Source organism: Taudactylus pleione, unplaced genomic scaffold, assembly GCF_031769625.1.
Source record: "Taudactylus pleione unplaced genomic scaffold, aTauple2 ptg000198l, whole genome shotgun sequence".
Taxonomy (NCBI): domain Eukaryota; kingdom Metazoa; phylum Chordata; class Amphibia; order Anura; family Myobatrachidae; genus Taudactylus; species Taudactylus pleione.
This window is the reverse complement of record NW_028284600.1, coordinates 13587216-13601772: the sequence shown is the minus strand read 5'-3', so window position 1 is coordinate 13601772 and position 14557 is coordinate 13587216.

Here is a 14557-nt window from a genome sequence, read left to right as displayed (position 1 = left end):
ATTTTACAGATAACAATGTGTGAAATAAACAAAAAGATTCAGCTGTTCTATGGGCGAAAGTTTATTTTCAATGAGAGAGTTCAGAGGAGAATGGCCAGACTGGTTCAAGTTGATGGTTAGGAAATAGTAAATCAGTTAATCATTGGTATACAGACTAGCATCTCTGAATGCCCAGCAGCTAAAGACCACAGCGGGTTCTACTCCTGTCAGTTAGGAAAAGGAAACTGATGCTACAGTGGGCACAGGCTCACCAACCCCAGTTAATGTATAAACCTAAAGGCCCCCACACACTGTACGATTTTTTAAATGACATGGCCATTTTCGACCGATTGGAACGACATATAGTTTAAAAAGTGCAGTGTGTGGGCATGATAACTACGCTGATGGACGCTCCCGCTGTCGTTGATCATGGTCGCTGATCTCTTGAACAAGCATAAAGATCTCGACCTGTCTTTTACGATTTGACACACATCATTCCGTGTGTCCGCACAACAAACGATTTCATGAACAAAGAACGATTTGTCGTCACTTTTCCTGTACACTCCCCTCCACCATTTTGTGCCAGCCGACGGAGAGACAGAAGATGCATTGTGAGGTTGTTTGCTGCCAAACGATATATCGTTAACGATTTGCAGTCGTTAACGACCCATCTATATCTTTGGATCATTTGTACAATCGTTCCATGTGTACAGGGCCGCCATCAGGGGGGGACTGTCGGGACTCCAGTACCAGGCCCAGACAGTCAGAGAGAGGGGATGGGCCCGCCGGCATAGGTGAAACTAAGGGATGGTCCGGGTATGTACAGGACCACCCATTAGCCATTGCGCCTGCAATTAAATCTACTTACTGTCTGCCCCACCAGGAAGGAATTCATTTACATGCCTGGTAACCTCCGCCCCACGGTCAGCGCTAATAGGGCTAGCAGCACTTCCTTGCTTGCAGCTCCTAAGCTCCGCCTCCCCTGCCTCCCTAATCAGTAAGACTTCGGCTGGTAGCGCATGCATAATGAAGTCATGCCGCGCTGTGTGTGTGTGCCGCCTGGAAAGAAGAGCAGAGAAGGAGCGAGCTGCATCCTAGCAGCATTTGTGGAACAGGAGAGTAGAGAGAGACTGTTAGCTTTAAGCTGCTGCAGAAAAGAACGGGGGAAGGCTTTCTGCTGTGCCTGTAGTCACCAAGGTAAACTTGTCAGAAACCCCAAATTTATAACATTTCCTTGTAAAGGGAATTACTGACAAATGTTTGCTTAAATCATCATACTAGAAAAGTGACATACCGAGAAAATTATTTTATTAAATAAGTTTGTGAGAATGTAAAGAATGTAGGTTTGTTTAAAAGAAAGGATATATGTGTGTGTGTGTGTATGTATGTATATGTGTGTGTATGCAGGGCCGCCATCAGGGGGGGACTGCCGGGCCTGTAGTCCCGGGCCCGGAGAGAGAGGGGAACCGGATGTCGAAATTAATGGATTGGTCACTATTCTATGGGAAGCCAGGGAGAAGACCTAGCGCTGCGCAGGCAGCATTCCAAATAAGTTGCCAGCCGCGAGCCAATTAAAGCTCGCGGAACGGCAGCCAGTCAGGAGCCGCCGCTCCTGATTGGCTGCTTGCAGAACGACAACCAATCAGGAGCGACTGCTCCTGATTGGTTGTCCCGCGAGCAGCCAATCAGCAGCGTCCGCTCCTGATTGGCTGCTGGTTCGCGAGCTGTGATTGGCTCGCGGTCAGTGCCATATTTGAAGTGCCACCGACACCGATGCTTTCAAGCTGGCTGCCCCTGCATAACTGCACTGCTGCGGCCCTGCAACCCGGGCCCCGCTCTCTCTGGACCAGTAAATAGGTAAGTACATAAGTCCTCCTTTCACTGCTCGTCCACCCCCCCAAGTCCAGACAGCCTCCCCTGCCCTCTGCCTCTCCCCTACTCCTAACAGCCCTCCCTCCCCTGTGCCTCCCCCCTACTAAACCCCTTCCTACCCTGCCCCCCCCCCCAATAAGGTTCAGCCTTCCCTGCCCTAAGCTCTCTCCCAAGGGGGGCCCTGCCTATTTTACTAGTACCGGGCCCCACAATTTCTGGTGGCAGCCCTGTGTGTATATATATATATATATATATATATATATACATAATGCCACGTCACAGCAGCCACCCCGTATCCTCAGCAGCTGCCCCTGTCCCCCGTTTTTCCCACATCCTCCCGTCCTGCTATACTAATAGATCGCTATTTTTTCCACATTCATCACACCACAATGGGAGCTGGAGCATGCAGTGTGCACATTAAGTTAGACATGTAGGTGTCACAGGAATCGGGACACATTCAGTATCCCGACAGTCATAATGGCGGCGGTGGAATCCCAACACCTGTCAGAATCCCGGCGCTGGTATTCTGACCGCTAGCATTCCAATTGTGGGAACTACTACTCTTTAGGGGCCCTGGACCAACCATGGAGGCAGAGAACCAACCCCCACCCGGCACAGCAGCCACGCTCATAATCTTAGCATCCTTTTCTGAGCAGGAGTGGCTACACTACTGTGCTTTGTCATGCCCACTGTATAGCTATAAAGACTTGCAAAATATCTTGGCGGCCCTAAGGGTTGAAACTGGGACCACCCATTACCAAGTGTCTAGTTTTGCCTATGCCTGCTGGCTGTTCCTACCACCCACCGTGCAACAGTTACAGTTACAGGAGGTGGCCCGTCCACTCCTTCCGCTCGCCCACACCTGCTCGCTAGCTACTCCCACCCCCTGTGCAATGCAGTGACAGGGGGGCCCGCTAATACTGCCGCGGACGGTGGCCGCGCAATAAAGTTTTTTTTTTTGCTGGTCAGCATGTGCGTGATGTCCACTACCGTGATGTTATGAGGCTGCAATGCAGAGGAGCCGCAGTGTGTTAGTCAGAACAGAAAAAATGGTAAGTGTCATGCAGGGGCTGGCTGGTGGAGACAAAAGGGGTCTGGCTGGCAATAACAGAAGGGGCTGGCTGGCAGAGACAGAAGGGGGCTGGCTGGCGGAGACAGAAAGGGGGCTGGCTGGCGGAGACAGAAAGGGGGCTGGCTGGCGAAGACAGAAAGGGGGCTGGCTGGCTGAGACAGAAAGGGGGCTGGCTGGCTGAGACAGAAAGGGGGCTGGCTGGTGGAGACAAAGGGGGCTGGCTGGCAGAAATAAAAGGGTGGCTGGCTGGCAGAGACAGAAAGCGGAGCTGGTAGGCGGAGACATAAGGGGGGCTGGTAGGCGGAGACAGAAGGAGGGCTGGCTGGCAAAGACAGAAAGTGGAACTGGTAGGCGGAGACAGCAGGGGGGCTGGCTGGCAAAGACAGAAGGGGGGCTGACTGGCGGAGACAGAAAGGGTACTGAGAGAAACTGCAGGGTTGGAGTTGCAGAAACACCAGGGAGGGGGGCCCTGCCTGTTTTTCAGTCCCGGGCCCCACAATTTCTGTTGGCAGCCCTGCATGTGTATGCAAAATATCATTCTCTGGGAGTGTTCAGGAGTTCCGAGGAAATCGCTAACGAGATTGGATCGTTACCTACATCGTACCATGTGTACCCAGCTTAAGTATGTGATGTGGTCTCCTGCTCATTTAAAGGGAAAGGAATCACCCCACACTGAAATAGCATCCCTATGAAGGGCCAAGGCCTCCATTTTTAAAAGTATATGCTGAAAGCCTGAGATCAAATGAAAGCATTTAGTACATCCAAAAGGAGGGGAACTGCTCTTAATGGTTCTATAAAGTATAGTAACAAATCATCTGCAAATGCCGACACTTTAATTTCATGGGTAAAATGGTAATGCCCGTAGAGAACCCTCGGGATATGTGATTAGGAAACAGTCAAAGGCCTTATCGGCATCACAGCTAGCCACAATATCACTCTTGCTTCTATTCAAATGAGAATGTGTCAGGGCAGCCTCCAAAAGACGGACATTGTGCACTGAGGTACTGCCATGAAGAAAGCCAGTCTGTGCCAGAATGAGAAGCAAAGGAAGCTTATAGCAATGAGTCTGGAAAATAACTTTAGATCCTGGTTTAACAGGACACTAATGTCGAATCTTTACCTGGTTTGGGCAAAACTATATTACAAGACTCATTAAAGTTAGGCGGTGGTGAATTGCCCTTTAATATTGAATTAAAAAGGGATGTCAGGTGAGTGAGGAAGCCAAGAGCTGATAGTACTCTGCCCCCAAACCATCGGGTCCATGGGATTTGCCCTTATGAAGATATTTAATCAAGGAATTAAGCGCCAACTCAGTGACTGCTGCAGTCAAGGAGTCCCTATTATCCTCCGTGAGGGTGGGCAAAGCCGCCTCCCAAAGAAATTGCATACCCAGCACAGTAGCATCTGCTGGTGCTTCATAAAGGGATTTATAATAGTGGAGGAATGCTCTAGAAATGGCTTCTGGGTCAGTCTAACAAGGAAAGTAGTCTGTAAATGTGGGAGCGGCAGGATGAGACCTTACCAAATAGCCAACAACTAACCAGACTTATTGCCCCAACAAAAGCGCTGGTAATCTAAATTAAGTTGGGCCCGTTCAGAGTACAAGGTATCATAGTGACTCTTGGCATCTATATAAGATCGTTTGGCTGCCAATGAGTCATTTTGAAGAAATGCCTCCCATGCAGCAGACAATGCCACGCTGAGCTCTTTTTCTCTAGCAGCAAAAGAAATGTTTCCTGGCCACATGCTCCAATATCTGGCCCTGGACAAATTGTTTAGAAGCGGCCCAAAATAAATTAATGTCAGAGATATATACAAGATTATCATCAACGTAATTGAGGAATGTTCATTCCAGATGTGTTTTAAAATCAGCCGTCTTTGCAAGATAAACTGGAAATCTCCAATTATAGCCTGTGGGAAGGGGGGAGTTTAAACCAAAACAGGAGCATGATCACATGTGACAATTGGTTCAATTGCAGACGCCACTACACAACAAAGCAGGGAGGGGAAAGCAGCCAAAAGTCAATTCGGGAAGAGGTGTGGTGGGCAGGGGCGCCGAGTGGGGAGAGAAGTACCCGGGCCCGGGCTTCCTGAGGGGCCCGGGGGGGCCCGGCGCCGCCCCCTCCTCCCTTCTCTCACTCTCACAGCAGCCCAGCACACAGCGTGTGATTTTGGGGTGCAAAGTTGGGGAAACCTCTCAGAACCCTTGGGACAGCCTGCCAAAGCACAACTGTGTCAAAAAAATCCCGGAAAAAACGTAAAAACACCCCAAAAAAGTACATTCATTTTGGGGGTGAAAATGTAAAAAGTGGGGGGACAAGCATAAAAACTAGCGAAATAGACTTTTTGGGGGTCTGCAAGGATGAGTCAGGTGTTTTTTTGATTGCTGGTGCTTTTTTCACTTTTTTTTTTAACGTCACTTTAGAGACTTTGAAATATGCTAGCACCCATTTTCAAGTACCCCAAATTTGACAGGACTACTTAGTTTCACCAAAAAATACTGCTTAATGCCATTATTCACCACTTTTATAAGGACGCTAAAAGCAAGCAATTGTCAATACTTAAGTACCCAAAATAGCTTTATTAGGGCTATTAGTAAACATCTATATCGATACTCAATGTTAGAGCATCTCTTTGGGAGGTTCAGGCTGATTTCCCCACTTCTGACAGCACTTTCCGCCTGTTTCACATTCACCGGGTCCCGTTTTCGCGTGGTTTGGAATTGCATAGGGCAAATAGCAGGGGCACGCACGATAAGTTTCCGCGTCCAAAACACGCAATGTCAGTGTGAAACTTTATCGCGGGTGCGAAACTAATTGAATACAGCCCATAGTCGTAATGGTGGCATCTTGGGTACGTACATGCAACTGTGCCTTAGCAACATCATCTTCCAATTCTGAAATGCGCGACTCTGGTTCAGAGATACGTTGGGACTGCTGATTGAGCTGGATCAGAGCAAAGTCCAGAGAATCTTATAGGAGCTAGTTTCTAGTCGAGCAATTGAGACCTAGGGGTCTATTTACTAAGCCTTGGATGGAGATAAAGTCACCGGTGATAAGGTGCCATCCAATCAGCTCCTAACTGTCATATCACAGGCTGTGTTTGAAAAATGGCAGTTAGGAGCTGGTTGGCTGGCACCTTATCACCGTTGACTTTATCTCCATCCAAGGCTTAGTAAATAGACCTCTAATATCGGTGATGGAGCTGCGCAGAGCCGCCGGGCCATTTCCAAGATGGCCGCAGCAGCACCCTTAACAGTTAGGGCCGGATTCTGGTGCTCAGGCAGCACTACAGGAGTCAGCAGTAGCTTTTGAGGTGCAGGACGTCGAGGTGTTACAGGTGACCTGCAGCTGAAACACTCAGGTGAACAATGGCAGGTACATGGAGGGCAACACGGAGCTCTAGCAGGAAGTGGCCATGTCCTTCAGACCACCCACCGGCACCAAAATGACTTTTATTATCTTTTAGAACAGAGTGAGGCAATCTTATACATTTCAAGGGTTCTCTGTTCCAGGAACACACATTACCCTTAATCTCAGTAAATGTTTAATGCAGTAGTAGTAGTTGAAGAAAGGTAAAGTGGACGGAGTGTGGTATAGTAGAAGCACGCACACTGATTCTGGTCTACTCCACCACTGTTTTATTGTTTTCAGGATGACTGCAAAACAGTGTCTTTTACAGAGAAGTATGGGCCTGCTTCAGGGTGGACGGCAACTGCAACAGCGTACACAGACGGGCGATTGTTGTGTACTGCGTATGCATCGCAGTATGTGCGTATGCCTCACTGCGATTGGAGCTGCGATCGCAGACCCATCGCAGAGTGATTGACAGGAAGTACCGTTTGGAGGTGGTGACGGGGAGTGGCTGGAGGAACGCAGGCGTGCCAGGGCGTTTGAACGCTGTTACAGGGTGTGCATAAATTAGCCACTGCGATGTCATACACAGCCTGAGCCTCCACTGCGTACTGGAAGGTTAGCAATTTCTGTTGTTCATACTGATACATGGCCTGCAGAGGCCTTAAATACCCCAGATTCTACCCCCCCCTTGTAGATTGACAGGGAAACCACACCCCCTCCTTGTCTTTAAAAGAGAGGCCTTGAGAAAGAGAGAGAGAGAGAGAAAGAGAGAGAAAGTACCATCCAATCAGCTCATAACTGTCATTTTTCAAATACAGGGGCCTATTCATCAACACTAAAATAACGTTTTTAAGGACATTTTCCTTAAATAACGTTATTTTGGTATTCATGAACAGACTTAACACAGGAGATATCACAGATATCTCCTTGCTAAGTTCCCATGCGTTAATTTCCACACTCCCCATACATTAGTACGAAACTTACCGCATCTGTAGGCAGTGCTGCGCATGCGCTGGTTTTACAGATGTAACAGCACATGCGCAGCACTGTTTCCAGATGCGATAAGGTAGTGTATGCAGGGAAAAGTATCTATTTCCCGAAAAGCTGTCATCGCAAAAATGACAGCTTTTCGGAATAGATACTTATGGAGAGGTGGAATGATGAATTCCACCTATAATTAGCTAGAACTCCATGAGAGTTCTAAAGCTAATTATCTCCAGAGAATTTTTACGTTTAATGAATAGGCCCCACAGCCTGTAAACTAACGTGCTGATTGGTTAGTTCTTTATCTCTGTCCACTTTATGTCTCTCCAACGTGTAGCTCAGAAACCCTTAAATGCTCTTGAAACCCAAACTCACACCTCACTAGGAGGACCAGTGACCACTCACTACTAAACTACTAACAATGACTAATAAAACACACTGGCTAAAAAATGGTCTTACTTAGCAGTAATGAAGTAAGCAGAAATGGTGCAGCTCTGCTGTGAAAGTATGGAGACCACATGGTACAGACTGCGCGTCCCTTCTCACCTGGGGGCCCATTTATTATAGTGAATTTGAGGTAAATTCCCTGAAAACAACTGTCTTCGGGGGTTTACCTCAAATACTAAGTATCCCCCGGATGTATGAAGGAGGGACCGCAGCAGATATCTCCGATCTCCGATACCTGCTGTGATCCCTCCATTGCTGCTGGCAGCTGCCTCCCCCATAGGTTTCTATGGGGGATGCGATGCTGCCAAATGTATCAATATCGGGAATGCGTTAGCTGCTGTAGTCTGTGGCAACTTACCGCATAATTAGCCAGCGGAGGGATCTCACGGAACCCTCCGCTGGCAATGAGAGCCGCTCATGTGCAGTCCGCGGGACTGCGCATGCGCAGCAGCCCCGACTGCCCTCCGGAGACATCGCAGGGATGGGCTCCTATCAGAGCCAGTCTCCCTGCATGTCCTGGATAATACATCCAGCAGATAGGATCGCATTTAGCAATGCGATCAGGGGCGTTACTGGCATGCCCTGATGGCATTGCAAAAGCGATCCTTGATAAATGGGGCTCTTGATCTCAGATGTGTTGCTGGTGCTTTGTGTTGCTTGTCACATGACGCAGAAGATGGCTGCTCCGAGCTAGCAATTAGATTATATTCAGTATTCTCTGCTTTACAATCCACTAAGAGACATCTATATGCACAAATAGAAAATGGACCTTCTCCTTATTGTGTATATCCTATATATCAACACTGGAGACATGCACCACATCAATCTTAAATGCGTTACAGACTTTTTGACTGGTCCGTGGCCATAAACCAATAACAAATTTGCCCAGGTAAATGTACACACAACTGCCAGGTCATCTGGCTAATTCTGTGAGGGGAAGAACCCTAGGTATCAAATTTATATTTTTGCAGTCATTACACAGGAATAATCTTACATAGATTGTGTTGAAACTGTTACTTCTGTATTTGACTTTCCAGGAAAATAATTAGAAACATCAATTTAAATAGATATATTTGAGGCAATCATAATCTTGTATGCAACACACTGAATTTTTGAGCCATAAGTGTGGCATATAAAATAGATCTCATAATATATATAATACTAGGATTTGTATTTTATAATATATATAAAATACAAATGTAAAAAAATATACAATGAGGTAGATACACGTGTCCTCATACACTGAGCGTCATTTCGCCATACAGAGCGAGATGCCCCTGCAGTGACGTAACTAGGGTATTTGGTGCCCAGGGCAAAATTAAAAATGGCATCCCCCCAACTGTGCGTGCCAAAATAGTTGGAGTGGTCACATGCCCCTAGGGGTGTGGCCACTGAAAATATGGGGCGTGTCAACATGACATACCACCGTTTCTCGTCGCTCTGGGAACATTCCTTTCCACTCCATAATCACCTTAATGTCACTAGTAATAGTACACCTTATGCATTGCTCCCCTGTAGTAGTACCCCTTATGCAATGCCCCCAGTAGTAGTGCCCCTTATGCAGTGCCCCCAGTAGTAGTGCCCCTTATGCTATGCCCCCAGTAGCAGTGCCTCTTATGTAATGCCCCTATTAGTAGTGCCCCTTATGCAATGCCCACTATAGTAGTACCCCTTATGCAATACCCCCTGTAGTAGTACCCCTTATGCAGTGCCCCAGTAGTAGTACCCCTTATGCAGTGCCCCAGTAGTAGTACCCCTTATGCAGTGCCCCCAGTAGTAGTGCCCCTTATGCAATGCCCCTTTTAGTAGTGCCCCTTATGCAATGCCCACTGTAGTAGTACCCCTTATCCAGTGCCCCCAGTAGTAGTGTCCCTTATGCAGTGTCCCCAGTAGCAGTGCTCCTTATGCAGTGCCTCCTGTAGTAGTGCCCCTTATGCAGTTCCCCCTGTAGTAGTACCCCTTATGCAGTGCCCCCAGTAGCAGTGCTCCTTATGCAGTGCCTCCTGTAGTAGTACCCCTTATGCAGTGCCCCTAGTAGTAATACCCTTTATGCAGTGCCGCTAGTATTAGTGCCCCTTATGCAGTTCCCCCTGTAGTAGTGCCCCTTATGCAGTTCCCCCCTGTAGTAGTGCCCCTTATGCAGTTCCCCCTGTAGTAGTGCCCCTTATGCAGTTCCCCCTGTAGTAGTGCTCCTTATACAGTCCCCCCTGTAGCAGTGCTCCTTATACAGTGCCCCCTGTAGTAGTGCCCCTTACACATAAAACACGCAGACACACAGAACACAAAATTATACTTACCCAAATCCCTGCTCCTGCGCCCGCCGCCGTCAGCTCCTCCTGTCCCGCTTGGCACTATGGTAGAGACGTCATGACGTCTCTCCCTTCCACCACTGCGGGAGCCGGAAGACGGAGCTCTTGAGTGAGCTGCAGCCTGGTGCCGGCTCTGACATTAATAAGAGTCTGCCTGACTCTTATTGGCTGCTAAAACATGCACAGTACGCAACAATCGGACGATTACGTGCTTATTAGCAACTGCGATCAAAGCTGAATCAGGCCCTATGTCAGAGCTACCTTCCAGGAAAAGTACATGACGGTAGGCTTCAAATCATGGAATGGCCAGCACAGTCGCCACCCCACAGATGTGTCCTCATACACTATTGCTGCAGTCGCGCCAAACAGTCCTTCTCAGTGTGCCAGGTCCCATAGGACTTTGCTTGCACAGAGCGTCTTTTTTGCTCAAAAGTGCATCTTAGTTGCAATGCAATATGACAAAACAGCTTAACGAGACTGCACTGATTCATTTGATACACGACACTTGTACATCTGTGTACAAACAAATTAGTCTGAATCTGTATACGAAGTGCTGTGATGCAGCGACCACAACATTTTTCATGCCAAGTTCCGTTGTGCTTCATTTGCGACTTTGTACATATTTAAAACAAATTCCTGTGCAATTGTGGTTAAAGTCGCAGTCTGGCATCTCTGGTACACTGTAAGTGGTGTTTTGCTGTGCGCAGATTTAAAGAAAAAGTTGCTATGCTACACAGCTCTGCGTGGCTCACTTGCACAGGGCACTTCGCAGCGCATGGCGTATTCAGGCTAGGGGCAGTATGTAACAGGGCCCGAGTTTTATTTGCAAGACAAACTCGAACCTTCTTGCATATTTAAAGGTCCGAGCTTGTCCCACAACTCGGCAAATGTATAGCCTGCGAACTTGTGAGTTCGAGGCTCCGCTCTCAAGCTTCTTTTTTCCCCTTTTTTCCAGTTCTATTTAATATATATTATGCATTATTGTAAATATACATTTTTTATTTATTTTTTGTTTCCTTTATGGTAGAAAATTTGCGTATTTACCCAATGCAGGGAAGTCCCCTATTCTTGTGCTAAGTGGACCCTCTCCTCTCACTCGCACTGTCAAATATTAGTTGTCTTGTAGCACAACAGGCCTTTTGCTATTGGGGACATAGGGGTCTATTCATATAGATTTGCGTTAATGAATTGCTACTTTTCACTATATATCGCATCAGTTTGATTCAATATATAGCTTGGCTAAGTACCAATTCATGTATATTTACCCTTCCGGCGAAGCAATCCGATATCCAGGTCACCGGTGATGCTGTCTTCAGCTGCGGTCCTCTCTGGGACGAGGACTCAACAGCCAGGTCCCTTTTGCGCATGCGCTGGGTCGCAGTTTGGGAGAGGCTGCAGTGGCTGCTGGGATGTCAAGGGCCGGGTGTCGGGCAGAAGATAGGGAAGTAAGCAACTTCCCAGACTACGCTTTCCTGAGATGGCAAATCTGACCATACAGGGGAAGAGGAAAGCTCAGCTTCCGTCCTTTAATGAACCGCACTCACCATACTACAGTATAGTGATGTGATTCAGCCACCGAGCGGGGTGCCGCTGTAGTAGTAATGAACTTCCCCATCCTCTGTGAATAGCACCAAGCAGAGAAAAGTCCTGTTTACCGCAAGACAGGGCTTTTGTCTGCTTTATGACTAGACCCCATAGGGGGTCTATGTAATAATCCTTGGAGAGAAATAAAGTGGACGGAAATAAAGTACCAACAGGTTGTTTGGAAAATAACAGGAGCTGATTGGTTGGTACTTTATCTCCATCCACTTTATCTCTCACCAAGACTTAGTACATATACCCCTTAAGGTGCCTACACACTTGACTATATTTTAAACGATTTGCCTGATTCCAGGCATCATGATGCCAAATCGTGTAAAATATGCCACTCACGATCATGAAGCTGATGCGCGTACCTGCTGGTCACACATCGCATCTTCAGATCTGCCATGCTGTAGGGCAGATTTGCCAATCTGGGACACGATGTGGTGCCAATCGTGAGCACTTTTTTACTCACAATCTATTGCACGATCTATCGCACGTCCCGTAACCTGACTGACAGAATCCTGTACATGCCCAATCACCATCTTGTGCATCATCATGATTTGAAGGAGAAGGAAGGACGTGATTCAGCCTGCACACCCAAGTCTGGATTTATTTTTTTGGTGAGTATTGCTGCTGCATTGATGCACCACCACTGTCCACCAATGTGAGCCACCCACTGTCCACCTATAAATGAATGACCCAGCCACCACCCGCCTATTTGAGGTGGGCGGTTGCTGGGTCATGCATTATACACCCTGTCCACCAATGTGAGCCACCCACCAACCCACTGCCCACCAGTGTCACCCACCCTCTGTCCCCCTAAAAGTATAATGCATGACCCAGCCACCACCCACCTATATGAGGCTGGCGGTGGCTGGATCATGCATTATACACCCTGTCCAGCAATGTCAGCCACCCACCTACCCACTGCCCCCCAATGTCACGGGCCACCTATTAAATACCTAAAAAAATATGAAAACACCATAACAAACATATTAAACACCATACCAAATATATTAAAACACCATAACAAACATATTACAACACCATAACAAACATATTAAAACCCTGTAAAAAAACATGTTACAACACCATAACAAACATATTAAAACCCTGTAAAAACATATTAAAACACCCTAACAAACATTAAAACCCTGTAAAATCATATTAAAACACCATAACAAACGTATTAAAACCATGTAAAACATATTAAAACACCATAACAAACATATTAAAACCCTGTAATAAAACATATTAAAACATCATAACAAACATATTAAAACCCTATTAAAAAACATATTGAAACACCTTAACAAACATATTAAAAGTAAAACCCTGTAAAAAAATACATTAAAACACCATAACATGAACAAACACTTAAAAATGTACCTAAAAATGTAAATATCAACATTAAAAGTCACAAAACTATTTACAATTATTGCTAAAACTGTATATGTTAAGGATTCTAGATACTAACCTCCATACACTCCTGCCTATACCTTCTAATATCCTTCCTATAAACCTCTAAGGATGACGCTATTTTGCGTACGCAGTCATACAGTAAATAAAGACTCCATACCTTGAACCTGTGGTTCCAAAGCACAAAGTATTATTCAAGTAAAAGTACAGTCAGTTACACGCTATGATCTAAGTACAATTTAGCACAAAGAAATTATACAGACCCAAGTACAGTTATACATACGCAGGCGCTCTGGACCAGATCCCGGTATCAGCAAGATAACCTCCATCAATCAGCAATCAGCAAGAAGACTAGAAACCCAGGGTCAGAGCACACATATTTATACCCCCCCAGAAATAGACAACACAATAGAGGAGTTTGTTGCTGATCCCTTTGGTTCCCAGTGCGGGTGCATTTGTTACAGGGCATTTAACAGGTTGGTTCAAACGGACACAGAACAGCCTCTAACAGCTTGTTGCCTCCTCTATTTCCCCTGCATGCACAAAAATACATTTTGGTTCTTTATGTCTTTACGGTCCATAAGTTGCGAGTGCATGTTGCGATCTTCCCACTGACGATACCGGGAAGCTGTGGAGAGGGTGCAGATCAGTATAATACCAAGCACGGCATACATAGCATGTACTAAACCTGAGCTACTAAATAACCTTTATTTCACAGCAATTATAATAAATGAACAAACTTGAATCTTATACTTTAAAGCTTATGGAACCTTGAATATAAATATGTAATGTATAAGTATGTGGGGTTTATAGAAAGACGCTAGTTAACTTGGGGCAGATGCGTGCGCATGAGGCTAATAAACAGCGTTCGCATGCAGGATATTGTGCATTCGGTACTGAGCATCATGTTAGCAGCTCAACTGTGTGTAATGTGCGGTGTTTATGCATGAGATTCTATCTATGATGGACTTAACATATACATATATATATATATATATATATACATGTACATACACACACACACATATATATATATATATATATATATATACTAACACACATACATACATACACACACACATCTCATTCCTCACTCACAGTTTCAAACTGCAATGCAAATGTGTTACCTCCAGCTGTGAAGCTGGGGCCATTCTGTCTGGGTGTGGGACTAAAACCTGTTTAGGATTCAGACAAATTCAATTGTGTAGATCAATGTATGCGTTATATTACAATTGCCACAACTATACTTGTCTACATACAGGTATTCCCAATTTGTATGTAAAACACTCAGTATTCTGGTTTATTGTCTATTCCATTTACTTTTCTCAGGGGCTGTATTTCTAGTTGTTTTTGGTAGATTATCAAAAACATTGCCATCTGTACTTAGCTCGTGAGTTGTAACTTAAAATGGCGCTGGTCGCAAAATGGCGTCTTGCAGATTCTTGTTTCTAAAATGGAGTCTAGCTGCCATTCGCAAGATGGCATCGCGCACGCTAATTTTTACGCTGATTCCATCTCAGCCACTAATCCAGCTT